A 15,207-nucleotide genomic window follows, 5' to 3' on the forward strand; every position below is an offset into this window, starting at 1 on the left:
TCGTAATGATATATTTATTTCTAGCCTTCTGTAGTCCCAACTGTGTAGTGAAAACTGAAATGTATATCACCTGGATCATCATAATATTCTTTTGTCTACTGACTTAATATCTTTAAAAACTTTTGATCCATCTATTTTGATATTAGAGTCTGTTTACTATTTTCAGCTGTGTTTTCATATGATTCATCTATTCCAATATTCAATCTAGTGGGATTAGCACAGAATGAGAAGTAGCCTGGGTGACTAGAATCTACTGTGGGTTCTAGAATGAGCCTCTGTGTTCTCATATGTCAATAAGAGCTAATGTTTCTATCAGTCACTGCTGTGAGATCAGATAAGAAAATCTATGTAGAAGAGTTTTAAAAATAGTGAGATTTTTTCTTTTAAAGATTTTATTTATTCATTCGATACACAGAGAGAGAGAGAGAGAGAGAGAGAGAGGCAGAGACACAGGCAGAGGGAGAAGCAGGCTCCATGCAGGAAGCCTGATGCGGGTCTCCAGGATCACGCCCTGGGCTGAAGCTGGTGCTAAACCACTGAGCCATCCGGGCTGCCCAATAGTGAGATTTTTAAAAATGAGAGCATTTGCTAAAAAGAAAAAATAGAAGGAGAAAGAAATGTAAAAGATGTTAATAGGCGGTGTACTATGTTCCAGGAACTTTACAACAATGCTACAAGGCAGGTGTTACTATCCCCATTTTAAGGATGAGGACACTGAGGCAGCAAGAGCAAAATAACCTCTTAAGGTCACTGACTAGTAAGTTTCTGAGCCCTGATTAGCACCTATTTCTTTTTGGATTCCAAGCCCTGCCTTCTGTTCACTTCACCAAAGCTGGTGATAAGTAATAATCAACATAATAATAAAAGTATGTTAATTTGTGATTTTTCTTACTTCAAATTGATTAGAGTAGGAAACTAAAGTTACCTTTTTCTCCTTCTTGTTTTTTTTTTTTTAATTAATTGTGTATGATCTGTGGAGACCAGTTTACTATTGTGAATTTTTCCATTTGTTCTCCCTCCCATCTCTTTTCCTAGTCATCTTTGGTGGTGTCCCTTGAAATCTTAGGGAGGTAGTGGATTATGATTTAAAACCTCTTACTTTTGGCATTTCAGTTTACCTTGTTTCTCATATTTGTTTCGGATCCAGAAATCTGAACCTGAAAGTGAGTGTTATCACGCTAGTTATGTGTATCTTTCTATATCTAATTTCGGTCCTTAGAGGGAAGAAGCTGGTTTGAGGATGCATATCACAGGTCAGTTCCAGAAGGTCAGGAGGTGCAAATGAGCTGAGCTGTTGATTCAGTTGAAGTAATTTTGATGAGCACATGCTTGCATGTGGGTCTGTAATGTGGTTCATCTCCATAAAGTCCCAAGCTTTATGGGTTTGAGAGCATTAACTCATGTCTTAGGAACATCCTACATAGATTGTTGTAATTCTTGGTTATGCTGCCCGACCATCTGCTTCCCTACAGGAATTACAATCAGATGGAATGGCCTCGCTCAAATCTAGGCTCAGAAAAGTTATGAGAATACCTGAGTCTTTTTGTTTTGTTGAAGCAGAACTATTTTTTTTTACAAACTGCCCAACATAATAATAAAAAGTATGTTAATTTGTGATTTTTCTTACTTCAAATTGATTAGAGTAGGAAACTAAAGTTATCTTTTTCTCCTTGTTTTTTTATGAGAATATATAAATGATCTCATGCAGTATACCTATAAAGTAGTGATACTTAAATGCTTGCTGCCTTGTGTTCTGTAAAGGTGTCCACCTAATTTCTGTGTGCAGATTTAGGTAATTACAGGACAACATATACAGCAGCTCTATTGGGTCACCTATTTATGGTTTTAGTGGAAAAAAGGAAAAATGAGACCCAGAATGACCACATTTTCTTTATTTCCCTTGACCTCTGATAACCAAATAGTAATTTTTTATGCATGTTGATAGCTGAATGGTAGTTGACGGGAGATACCAGTGCAATCCAGCCAAGAGTTTGTGGAACCTAAAGACTGCCATGATTATGAAAAACATAATGAAATTTCTGTGAAAATCACAATGATCAAATACTCATTTCTTAGTTGCATGCAAACAATATAAAAATACTACATTTCAATTCCCTTCATTCTATCTTCATATGATCTTATATAGATCATATGACTCTATCCAGGTATAAAATCCATATAGAATCCATTTAGTATAAGAACTACATTTTTTCCTATTATTCTCATTTTTTTCTACTGTTGCAAAGACTGATCAGAATACAAGTGCACATAAAAGTGATGTAATGATTCAATGCCTATGTGGGTTAGTTAATTATCTCCGATTTCATGGCCATAGATTATACTCAACCTATGGGGCCACTGAAAGAACCAGGCAAAATAGTGTAAATCCATGATCACTCTGAGAAAGCAATCAAACCTCAAAAAGATCCCTCTCTTCTTCTCTCCTTTACTTCCTCCTCCTTTCCTAACTTCCACAAATATTTTATTGGTTCATTCTGAGTGTGGGTGCTGTACTACTTTTGAGGACGCAGAGATGAACATGCAGACACAGTACTTTCCCTCAGGAAGATCACACTGTAGTGGGTGAGACAGACATTAAATAGATCACTTCACCATACATACCCCTTGGCATTACAATCCCAGTAAGTGCTATGTCTGGAAATTCTTGGATGCTCTGTGGGAAAATGTAGTATTAGTATTTTATTTTCTTTTTATTAGTATTGCTTTCTACTTTTTGAAATTGAAGTATAATTGACATGTACCATTATATTAGTTTTAGGTGTACAACATAATGACTTGATATAGGTATACAAAATGATCATCAAAATAGATCTAGTAATATACATTACCACACGTAGTATTTTCTGAAATGAGATTATTTTCTTTGTTATTTTGCTGTTCAGAAGAAACATTCTGGAATTCATCAAGACATTTCTCATCACTTTCTTTTTTATTCTTCTATTTCTTGACCATTCCCAACAATTGACTATTGATGTTTTGAGCTAATGCAATTTTATGAGAAAATAGTTATAGTTCCAATACCTTTGCATAGCCCAAACACCATTACATACTTCTGAAAGTGACCATTTAAAAATCAGCTTTTATATTTTTATTTTATTTTTCTTAGACATGCCCCTAATATTGTCCTACTTGGGTAGGTGTATTTTTTCAAATATTGCTAGTTTCCATCTAAAGTCAAAGGTCTGCTTTTTACTGAAGCTCCAAGAACTTCAAAGAGTTTTATTCTTAAAACAATGCTGAAAGAATGGCTGTTGGGGGAACTGGAAGGGAGGGGTATTTGTGGTGTTTGGACAGAACACATAAAGGTAGGAAATGGTTGGCACAAACCCAGGGTCCCAGAGTTCTGTGTGTGATTCTGGTACTCTAATGTTTGGCTTTGAAGTATAGCTATGGAATTTATTATCAGTTGGTTTATCTCCCTCTGGGTATATTTATAGAAGTTTTCCCAAAAATGTGTCTGTGAATACTTATCCCTTGGGATGTTAGCAAGCATTAATGTGGGAAAAAACAAAACAAAACCCATAAACAAACCAAAAAACTGACCATTATCAGATATGTTTATTTACTGCCAGACTTCTCAGAAATTTTAAAATCCAAGGCACATTGTGAATTATCAAAAGAGGAATCATAGGCAATATATGTTTAAATTTCTTTGATGATGAACCTCAGTTTTACAGAACATCTTATAGGGATAGTATTGCTTGAAATGAAGTTTGGAAAACAGGCTTAGATTACTCTCTGAATAAATTTATCTTCTTGAGGATACCAGTGGGTAACAAGGAAGATCTTTCATAACATATAGAATAGCAGAGAATAAAATAAATCTGGGCTTAAAATGTTAAGAAGATAATTTACAAAATGACTAATTCACAGGGATAAATCATTGAGGATTGAGAGTTACTATGATTTAATCTCACAAAAGAATCATGAAGTGGGCACTAGTGTAATTTTTAAAAAATATTTATTTATTTTAGAGAGAGAAGGGCAGAGGGAGAGGGAGAGAGAAACTCAAGCAGACTCCATGCTGAGCGTGGAGCCCAATGCAGGGCTCTATCTCACGACCCTGAGATCACCACTTGAGTCCAAACCAAGAGTTGATCCTAGGCATTTTAGGATCAATTATGTAAAGTTAGAATCATTTTTATCTCGTTTCTTTTAATCCATTGGTGCTGACTTTTAAAAATTCTAGTTTCATTCATTTGATTTAAGTAGCACTAGTTGGTAGTATTTCTATTCTTCTTTACTGGAAATGAATTTCCTGGCTAGGATACAGCTTCACTGCAGATGAATAAAAGGCAAACATAACTGAATGCTGCATGATTTCGTATCTCTGTAAAAACATACTGACCAGTTTGAATTGGTCTATCAAGATCTTTGTTTATTTCAATACCAGCTTTCCTAATTACTGCAGCTCCTGTGTTCGGTGGGACTTTATGGTGTCTCTTTGGATTCTAAATTTCAAATTCCATTTTCTAATATATTTGATAGAGGTAAAAATTACAGTTGTGCTTTTTTTCTCTCTAGCAGCTGAAAAAAAATTGTCTTCTTTTCTAAAACTAGATTGTTAAATCTTTCTTTATCATCCTTTAACTCATTGGCCATACAGTAAGAAACAGATAACAGATCAAACAGATAAAGTAGAAACATGTTTCAGCTAGTTGGAACTATCCTTTTCTGAAGTTAAAAAGAGGATCCCTAAAATAAAAAAAAATAATAAAAAATAAAAAATAAATAAATTAAAAAAAAAAAAAAAAAAAGAGGATCCCAGGGTTGCCTGGGTGGCTCAGCGGTTGAGCATCTGCCTTCGGCCCAGGGTATGATCCTGGAGACCTGGGATTGGGTCCCATGTCGGACTCCCTACATGGAGCCTGCTTCTCCCTCTGCCTATGTTTCTGCCTCTCTCTGTGTGTCTTTCATGAATAAATGAATAAAATCTTAAAAAAAAAAAAAAAAAAGGATCCCAGCTTATACTCCAGTGTGAAGGTTTGCGTTTCTGAGGCAATAGAATTGAGGAATGGGTTTTGATTTAGACAACAAAATTTTAAATTCTACCAGTATGTTCAAATGTAAATCTTGTTTCAGGGACACCTGGGTGGCTCAGTAGTTTAGCATCTGCCTTTGACTCAGGTTGTGATCTCAGAGATGGTCCTGGGATTGAGTCCCACATCGGGCTCTCTACCAGGGAGCTTGCTTCTCCCTCTGCCTCTGTCTCTGCCTCTGTCTCTGTGTGTCTCATGAATAAATAAATAAAATCTTTTTAAAAATCATGTTTCAAGGGCAGCCCCGGTGGCGCAGCGGTTTAGCGCCGCCTGCAGCCCAGGATGTGATCCTGGAGACTGGGGATCGAGTCCCACATCAGGCTTCTTGCATGGAGCCTGCTTCTCCCTCTGCCTGTGTCTCTGCCTCTCTCTTTCTCTCTCTCTTTCTCTCTCTCTGTGTTTCAAATAAATAAATAAATCAATAAATAAATAAATAAATAAATGTAAAAAAATAAAAATCATGTTTCAAAAATTAAAATGCTCTACAATCTTTGCTCAAAAAAAAAGAAATCTTTGCTCAGAAGTGTACCAGATTAATAAATTATTATAAAATATTTTCACATAATGAGGCATTGTCTAGCATTGAATAATGATGGGAGAGAAGTGTAACTTAAGATCGCCTCTGCCCTAGGATGTCCTCATGTAAGTCCAGCTCATGGGACACTCCTTATTGTCAGATTGAATTTCATAGTCAATTCAAAAGTGGGATTTCTTTCTTTCCTTCCTGTTTTTTAAAAACAATTACTTATTATCATAATATAATTATGATTATAATATATTGATTTTTAAGATGTAAAGAAAGTCAGACATTTATTCAACAATTATAGGTGGTTGGCTATCTCATATACAGTGTTGTCTTTATTTTTCTATCATTTGAGCCAGGGAAACATCTCGACACATAGGGAGGGCATCCCTTTGGTGTTGGGATGAGCAGGAGGCTGATTGAGCACATGGTTTAGGACTATGCCCTGGGAGAGCTCAACTAGCTGGATATGATCATTCATTAATTCAGTTATTCATTCAGTAGAGATTGAGCATCTATCATATGCTGAGCATTTATCATATGCCAGGAAGTGTACTTGCAAAGTCAGATCCCTAAATAATTTGAAGTCAGGCTGATGTTGAAATTGCTATCCAGTGCTAGGGAGCCTGGACATTGCCTCAAGAATGACTTAAAACAGTTAGAGGATTTTATAATAAGGGTCCAAACCTGTTTTAGTTCTCCCCTGAGGTTGAGGCTTCCAGGTATTTAAAAAGCTGGTGCTTTATGGTCTGGGTAGAGTTTTAATTCAACTGAGATTATAGTTGCAGTAGTTCATGGGCAATTGAGGGTAATGCTAACAGTTTCCTACAGTTATTGAAACATACTTTAGGAAGAGCTCTCATAGGAATTAATTAATTTAACCATTATAATTCTGTAAGGTAGAAGGCTATGACCTGCCAATATCACATATTCAATAAAGATCAGGAGTGTCTGACTACACGACTGTTCTCACTTCTTTCCTGAACTTGCCTTCCCAAGGCTTAGAGGAGGAATTAGCAAACTATAGCCTGTGGACCAAATCTAGTCTTTGGGCCAAATCTAGCTCAAGCACTAAGAATAATATTTAAAAGAATTGTAAAAAATAAAGAAGAATTGGGCTCTTGGGTGGCTCAGTCATTTAAGCATCCAACTCTTGATTTTGGGTCAGGTTATACTCTCAGGTTCCTGGGATTGAGCCCTGCATCAGGGTCTGTGCTCAGCGGGGAGTCTGCCTGAGATTTTTCTCTCCCTCTGCTCAGCACCCTGTTCATGCTCTCTCTCTTTCACTTTCTCTCTCTCTCAAATAAATAAATATTTTTAAAAAATTAAAATATGCAACAGAGGCAGTATGTGGCCTGCAAACCCAAACTATTTACTGTCTGGATGTCTTAGTCCACTCCGGCTGTCACAATAACCTACCTGAGACTGGGTAGCTTATAAACAAGAGATTTATTTCTCACAGTTCTGGAGGCTGGAAGTTTAAGATCAGGGTGCGAGCATCATCAGGTGAGGGCTCTTTTCTCAGTCACAGATATCTCCTGTGTCCTCACAGGATGGAAGTGGCAAGCTGGCTCTCAGAGCCTTTTTATAAGAGTACTAATCTTGTGCATGAGGATTCCATGAATCCTCCCAAAAGTCCCATCTCCTAATAACATGACCTTGGGCATTATAATTTCAACATAGGAATTTTGGGGAGGATACATTCAGGCCATATAGCACTGACCCTTTATTTAAAAGATTTGCTAGCTTTTGGCTTAATGGCTTATACATGGGTCTCCATGCTCTCTAGAGACTATTAGTATAATTCACTCTGAAAAAACATTTGGAAAAATTAATAGTAATTCAAAAACTTGTCAAAATTCTTGTAACATATTCTTAAAACCAAAGCAGTTTTGGTTTACTCAGGAGTATGAAGAATAGCAGCTTTCAAATGGGTTACACCTGGCCCTGGACCAGTAATATGTCAGAACCAACTTGTAAGAGCTGATTGTGCACATCTGTTCCCAGCTCCAAATCAACTTGGTAGCTTGGAAATGGCCATGATGTCAGTAATTCCACCATAGAAATTGACAAGATCTACAATTTGGGGCCTTTTCTCCCCAGAAAGCTGGCTTTGAGACATTTACCAGTATACCACTAAATATATGTCATTTGATGTCTGAGGTCATTTATAATGCAAAATGATGTACTTATTCTAGTAATAAAGAGATTTGATCTTTATTAATTTAGTAATAAAGAGATCTATATAAGGGGAATAATACAACTAACTACATTGTTGGATGTTGAGAGAGTTAAATATGCTAATACTTGCAAATATTCAATGAGCTTTCAAAGGTAAAACATTTAAAGCAATGCCAATACATGCTAGTTATTCTATCAGTGTTAGTCTTCACATATCCATATTCTAGATCTCACATTCAAACAAATTCTTTCTAGGTCCCATGTGGAGATAACTTTGGACTTGGAGTCAGAAGAATGGACTATTCACCCTGTTCCACCCTTTACTGTTTTGAATCTCAGGCAAGTCAACCTCAGTATGGCTTGCTCTACTCATCTGTATAAAGAGCTTAATGTCACCTGCCTTGCCAGTTAGTGGGAGGATGAGACAAGATAATAGATGGGAAGGCACTTTGCTAATGGTAGCATATCACACAAACATAAGGTATTATTATCTTATAACAATAAGATCTTGAAATGTGTGTGGTAAGACTCAGGCTGACATTCTCTTGAGAAGAAGAAATAAATGAATCACATTGTCTTTGCCTCTCACCCTCTTATGTCAAAAGTGATGAATCACTGACCAAAAATGTAAATGAGACTGTCATAAAGACTCATATGAAAGTTTTTATTCCACTTAGAGGAGCTTTGAGGACACTCTATGTTATGGTAAAATTAGCCTATTGACTAGAAAACAAGATATTTAACTTTTTTCCTGTAGAAAAGATACATATATTTGTTCAGTATAGTTTTTTTTCTATTATGTAAAATATAATTTTTATCAAAATATTTTATCCTTTTAAAATGTTATGTGCTTGCAAAGTGGTTTTATATTGATATTTTATCACTATTGTAAAGGTTTGTGAAGAAATTTGTTGTAAGAAGTGATCCTAAAAATAATAAGATAACTAAAATGATAAAAAAATAGATAAAATAACTACAAACTAAGCCCATAGTGTACAATTGAGTTGTGAAAGAGCAATAATTACTTTTCTTAATATTTGCTACTAGCTCTCTGGAATCTTGCTGCCCAAACTTTAATGTATAGATGAATCATCTTGGGATCCCATTAAAATGAAGATCCCATTGCAGAGAGTGTGGAGTTGGAGCCCTAAATATAGCACATTTCTCAAAATCACCCAGGATAATACCCAAATACTCTTCTGTAGACCACACTCTGAGTAGAGGTAGAGGCTATGCAATATTTAATGGAGGAAAAAGATTTTTTGAGCCTCTATTGATTGACTGAAGATTCTCTTCTGGCTGCCATGTTGAGGTCCTCAAGACATAATGCTCCTCATTTTGCATAAGTCTTAAACTAGTTGGAAAATGAGACAAAAAGGTAAATATTGAAGCAAATGTAATATCTTTATTACTGATGGGAACATAAAGTAAACAATATAGCTTCACATGAGAGCCACATGGGCTTATTCTGGACAATGGTAGGCCAACTTACTTACCTGCCCACCAGTGCTGGATTGAGGCATGTCCAGGAGAGAAAAGCTCTTGCTCTTTTGGCCTAGTTCACTCCCCAGAGGAAGAAGCCAGAGAAGGAGTGAGAAGACCTGGTTATTCTTCCTAATTGACCAATCAGGTAGATAAAGGGATGGAAAGCAGCCTGGAGTTATAGCCCTTCACAGGAACTAAACATTGGGATAGTAAAAAGCAAACAAACAGTCACCATGCCCACCTACTGACTTTGAACCAGGCAGCTGCAAATCAGCAATGTCTCCATTGTTAACCTATAGGGAGAAAATTCCTTAGAAGGGGGCACACTCCGCAGGAATCATCAAATCTTAGGGGTTTTGAGGGCAGTCTGCACCTGTTTCATCAGTATTTCACCTGAGTTGTGCTTTTGTGCTGCCCAGATAGAACCCCTTGGAAGCCAACACTGGAGACCAGCTGCAAATAGTTGCACGGCAAAAAGGCAGGCAGGAATTGCCACAGCACAATGTGGGGAGAACTTTAAAGGTTTCTTCTAGACTCACTGCCTCTACTAGATGCCCTACTTCTCAATACAATACAGATACTGGACAGAAAACATCAAAGTAAGAGGTAGAGCCTAAACCCACAACAAAAAGGCAAGAATTATGGAAAAGAATCCATAAAACATGTTCAAAGGGTCACCAGTATTAAATGTAATTGATAGATCAGAGACAAAAAATTAGATATATCAAAGAAGATATAGCAAATAAGCATGGAAAATTGTATTCCACATCATTAATCATTAGGGAGATACAAATTAAAACCAGGAGATACCATCATACATCTATTAGAATGGCAAAAATCTAAAAAAAAAAAAAAAAAAAAGACAATACCAGCTGTTGCTTAGGAGGATGGGGCAACCAGAACTCTCTCACACTCTTGGTTGAAATGTAAAACAATATCACCACTATGGAGAATAGCTTAGCAGTTCCTTAAAAAGTTAAACATACACCTACCATAGGATTCAGAGATTCTACTCCTAAGTATTTACTCAAGAGAAAAGAAAGCATATGTCCATATAAAAACACTGTCATAGCAGATTCACGTTCATGGCAGATTTATTTGTGATAGCTACAAACTGGAAATAAGTGTCCATCAAAAGGCAAATGGAGGGGTACCTGGGTAGCTCAGTTGGTTAAGTGTCTGGCTTTTGGTTTTTGGCTCAGGTCATGATCTCACGGGTCATGAGATCAAGCCCCATGTGGGGCTCCACACTTAGTGGGAAATTGGCTTGAAGATTCTCTCCCTCTGCCCTTCTCCCTACATATATGCTCTCTCTATAAAATAAATAATCTTTTTTAAAAAGGCAAATGGATATTTAAGGGACTAATGTATTTGAAAGAAATATTAGTTTATATTTTTGAGCACTCAGTGAAAGATGTAATTTTGTGACATCAACAGTCAAAAAGTGAGGATGGAATTATAAAGGAACAGAGGTTTTAATATGTTATTGATGTTAAGCTGGTATAAATTTACATTAGAATGCTATAACTTTAGGATGTTAGCTATAATCCCCATACATTTTGTCTGTGTCTGTGTGTGTGTATGTGTGTGTGTGTGTGTGTGTGTGTGTGTGTTGTTACCACCACTAAATTTATATTAGAATGTTATAAGTTTAGGATGTTAGCTGTAATCCCCAGACATTGTGTGTGTGTGTGTGTGTGTGTGTGTGTGTGTGTGGTGGTAACACACACACACACATAGTTATAGAATATACACAAAAGGGCAGGTTTGGGGCTTAGCATGGAGTCTGCTCAAGATTCTCTGCTGGAGCACCTGGGTGGCTCAGTAGTTGAGCAATTGCCTTTGGTTCAGGGGATGATCCCGGGGTCCTGGGACGGAGTCCTGCATCAGGCTCCCCGTGAGGAGCCTGCTTCTCTCTCTGCCTATGTCTCTGCCTCTCTCATGAATGAATGAATGACTAAATTAATTAATTAATTAAATCTTTCAAAAAATCAGAAATATCAAGTACTGGTGAGGATTTGGAGAAAGTGGAACTTCTGTTCCCTGCTGAAGGGGATATAAAATGGTATAGCCAATGTGAAAAACAGTATGACAGTTCCTCAAAAAATTAAAAATAGAATTACCATGTGATCTAGCAATTTCACTTCTGAGTATATACCCAGAAGAACTGAAAGCAGGATCTCAAATAAATATTTGTGTACCCATGTTCATAGCAGTATTATTCATGCTAGGTACACACCTGGAAGCAACCCTAGTGTCCGTCTATGAATAAGCAAAATATGGTATAGACATGCAATAGAATATTATTCAGCCTTTGAAAAGGAAGTAAATTCTGCATATGCTGCACCATGGAAAACCCTTGAGAACATTATGCTAAGTGAAATAAGCCAGTCACAAAAAAATAAATACTGTATAACTCCACTTATATGAGGTACTTAGTCAAAATCATAAAGACAAACCATACAATGGTGGTTGCCACGGGTGGGGGAAGGTGGAAATAGAGAGCTAAGGTTAAATGGGTATAGAATTTCAGTGTTATAAGATGAAAGTGTTATAAATATCGATGGTGGTGATGACGGCACACCATATGAATACACTTAATACCACTGAACTCTAGTTTACTGTTTAGAAATGGTTAAGATGGTAAACTTGATCCTATGTTTATTTTACCACAATGAAAATTGGAAAAAGAATCCAGGTGAATGGATAAACAAGGTTGTGATATACCCATTCAATAAAATTCTACTCCATAGTGAACAAGAATGGTATACTGATATGCACAATTATGTGGATGAATAATTGTGTTTAGTGAAAGAAGCCAGATAAAAATAGTGTATACTATACGATTTTATTTTATTTTATTTTTTTTTTTATACGATTTTATTTATATAAAATTCTATACAGTGTAAGCTAATGTATAGTGAAAGACAGCAGAATGGATTGCCAGTAGACAGAGAGATGGAAGGGAGGGGTGGAGGGAGATAACATGAAGGGGCATGAGACGAAACCTTTGCAAATATGGATGTGCTCAGTAACTTGACTGCGATGATGGCTTCATGGATGTATGCTTTTGTCATAATGTACAAATTGTATATTGTAAATACATATAGTTTATTGTATATCAATTATATGTCAATGAAACTATTAAGTTTAAAAATCCTTGCTAACATTTTTGGGACACTGTTTGCTGTGATGGGTGTCCTACAGCTAGTAAGCAGGCTTCACTTAAAGGTCAAAGTGGTGTGGGCAGCCTTCACTGTTGCCACTGATGTTTGCGGATGGTGTGGCTCCCTGGACCGTGTAGGTATCCTGGGTGATATGAAGTGCAAACGATGAACTGAAGACAGAGTTACTGCTTCTGCACTGTGGGAATTCTGTGCCAAGTCTGTCTTTCCCAGCCGGTCCTGGATGCTGGGCACCCTCCTAAGGGCCTGGAGGAACTTCTGTCATTACTTACGTTCTTCTTCCCCACCTCTCTCCAGAACTGTGCATAGATTCCCAAGCCCCACTATCCAGGTTAATGTTCAGGCTTCACCACTTAGTAGCTGTGTAACCTTAGACAATGGTATCATTTTCCTAGGGCTATCTAACAAAATACTACAAATGGAGGTGCTTAAACAACAGAAATGTATTGTCTCATAGTTCTGGAAGCTACAAGTCAAAATCACGTGTTAGCAGGTTGGTTTCTTTTGAGGGCTGGGAGAGATCTGTTCTAGGCCTCTTTTCTAGCTTTTTGGCCTTTGGCTTGAGGCAGGAAAACTAGTCTTTACTGGCATTCTCCCTGTGTGTGTGTATGTCTCTTTTTAGAAGGACATAGTCATACTGGGTTAGGGGCCTACCCTTCTGCAGTATGATCCTATCTTAACTAATTCCATTTGCAATGATTCTCTTTCTTAGTAAGATCACATTCTGAGGTAATAGGGGTTAGGACTTGAACATATAAATTTTCAGGAGATGCAATGCAATTCATGACAACAACTTATTTAACTTCTCAGTGCCTTTAGTTTCTCTTCCTGAAAACAGAGATATTAATAATCTGTATATCATGGGGTTTGTATAAAGATTCCATCATCGGAACAAGTGAAGCACTCTGAGATGCCCACTTCCTGGCACAGAGTGAGCAATTGTTAAGTGTCACTATCATTGTTGTTCTCTCCTGCTATATGTGCAGATTTTGACCTTGCAAAGAGTTTCTGTTCTGGATTCACAAGTCTACACCCCCTCCCAGCAAGTTACCACCCAAAGTTCTTACCAGCACACGTAAAAATAGTACAAAGCAGACTATTCCAAGTACGGAGGTCCTGAGGAGGTAGTTCTGTGTGCCAGGTAATCACAGGTGCCTTCATGGAAATGTTAGCAGACTTTGATGACAGGGAGGAAGATTTGAATCCCTTCTTTGAAGAGCAATTTTATGCTTCAGATTTTGGGGAAAATTACTGATCTTCAAGCTTCAATTTCTCATTCAAAAAATGGGAATAACATAATTATTGTAATGATTAAATGAGATAATGTAGCTAACATGCCTGTCAGATGTCTCAAACATCATAAATTCTCAATGAATATAGACAAATAAACAAAGATAATTCCACATCTGAGTACAATGACAAACAGTTCCTCAATGATGTTACAGGAGCACAGGGACCACACTACTCAGGGGACCTCTCCTGCAGCTGCTGTTGGACACTTAGAAACTAGTTTTAAGTTGAAGATGGCATCTTGAAATAAGCCATGGGAGATCAGTGGTGTGCTGTCTGTCTACGAAGAGGCAAAAAACAAAAACAAAAACAAAAACCCTCAGCCCCCTTTGCTATCTTTTTTTTTTTTAAGATTTTATTTATTTATTCATGAGTGATACACAGAGAGAGGCAGAGACACAGGCAGAGGGAGAAGCAGGCTCCTTGCAGGGAGCCCGTTGTGAGGCTTGATCCCAGATCCTGGGGATCATGCCCTGAGCCAAAGGCAGACACTCAACGGCTAAGCCACTCAGGCATCCCTCTTCTTCGATCTTTAATTCATAAATTCCTTATTCTAAACTAGGAGTTTCTTATTCCTTTTATATAAATTGGCAAGTGAGCTTGAAGAAAGCATACCTGAAGCTTATAAAATAGAATAGGCATTAACTTCTTATAGATTCTTGTGCTGGAAGTGTTTGAAGAAATGGTATTTTCATTAAACTTATGTTTGAGTTAAGGATGATACCATATATATCACATTTAGATCACAATTTTTCAAAGACAGGAGACTCAAACATATCTATTATTAGAATTACAGAAGCATAATTTCAGATTTCTTTGATATTTGGGATGACATTTCAGAATCTTGGATCTTGTCATTATGGATACATACATTTCTTTTTTGAGCCTCAATTATTCATCTTTAAAATGGGGATGATACAGTTATTATAATAATTAGATGAGACAATGTAGGTGAAGGGCCTATTATAAAGCTCTAAAATCTGTGGTTCTGGATGCCTAGTGTTTTTCCTATGTGAGGAGAATTCAAAAATTGATGGAATATAAGGTTTGACTTACCCAAGTGGAAATCAAAGGGACGCAGATTCTTTTTCTGCTCTTGACCCCTGACTGCTAGAGCATGGATGAGTGGCCAAAGGATGACCAGTCACATGTTCCTACTGGGAGCATCTCAAAGATACAGGGCCATTTAGATATTATTTTTGGTGGTAGCTGTGATACTAGTGGCCCAGCAGCAAAGACCCAGGATCAGCAGAGTCCAGGAGGGTGTTGGCTGGGCTTTGCCAAAATTAGTTTCTGCCTAAACATAGCTCTCCCAGTGATCCTGGGACCCAATTTATATTCTTTGAACAAATTCATGTTTTATTTAAATTGCCAGAAAATCTGCTTGTTGTTTGCAACCAAAATCACTGAGGAATGCAAGCCTCAACTTTAATTTTATAGTAAATGTGTAAAAATACTAAAGAGAGATTATGGTCAGTGGATA

At 37.1% G+C, this 15,207-nt stretch overlaps 1 long non-coding RNA gene across 1 annotated transcript; it reads left to right on the forward strand.

Moving 5' to 3' along the window:
* Positions 1–275: 275 nt before the first annotated feature.
* On the forward strand, positions 276–8,331 carry LOC112643768 (uncharacterized). The gene is made up of 3 exons (XR_003125879.3): positions 276–368; positions 656–757; positions 8,020–8,331. It is a non-coding gene; the product is annotated as an uncharacterized LOC112643768 (long non-coding RNA).
* The last annotated feature ends 6,876 nt before the right edge of the window (positions 8,332–15,207 follow it).

This window comes from Canis lupus, chromosome 1 (genome assembly GCF_003254725.2).
Source record: "Canis lupus dingo isolate Sandy chromosome 1, ASM325472v2, whole genome shotgun sequence".
In the NCBI taxonomy this organism is placed as follows: Eukaryota; Metazoa; Chordata; class Mammalia; order Carnivora; family Canidae; genus Canis; species Canis lupus.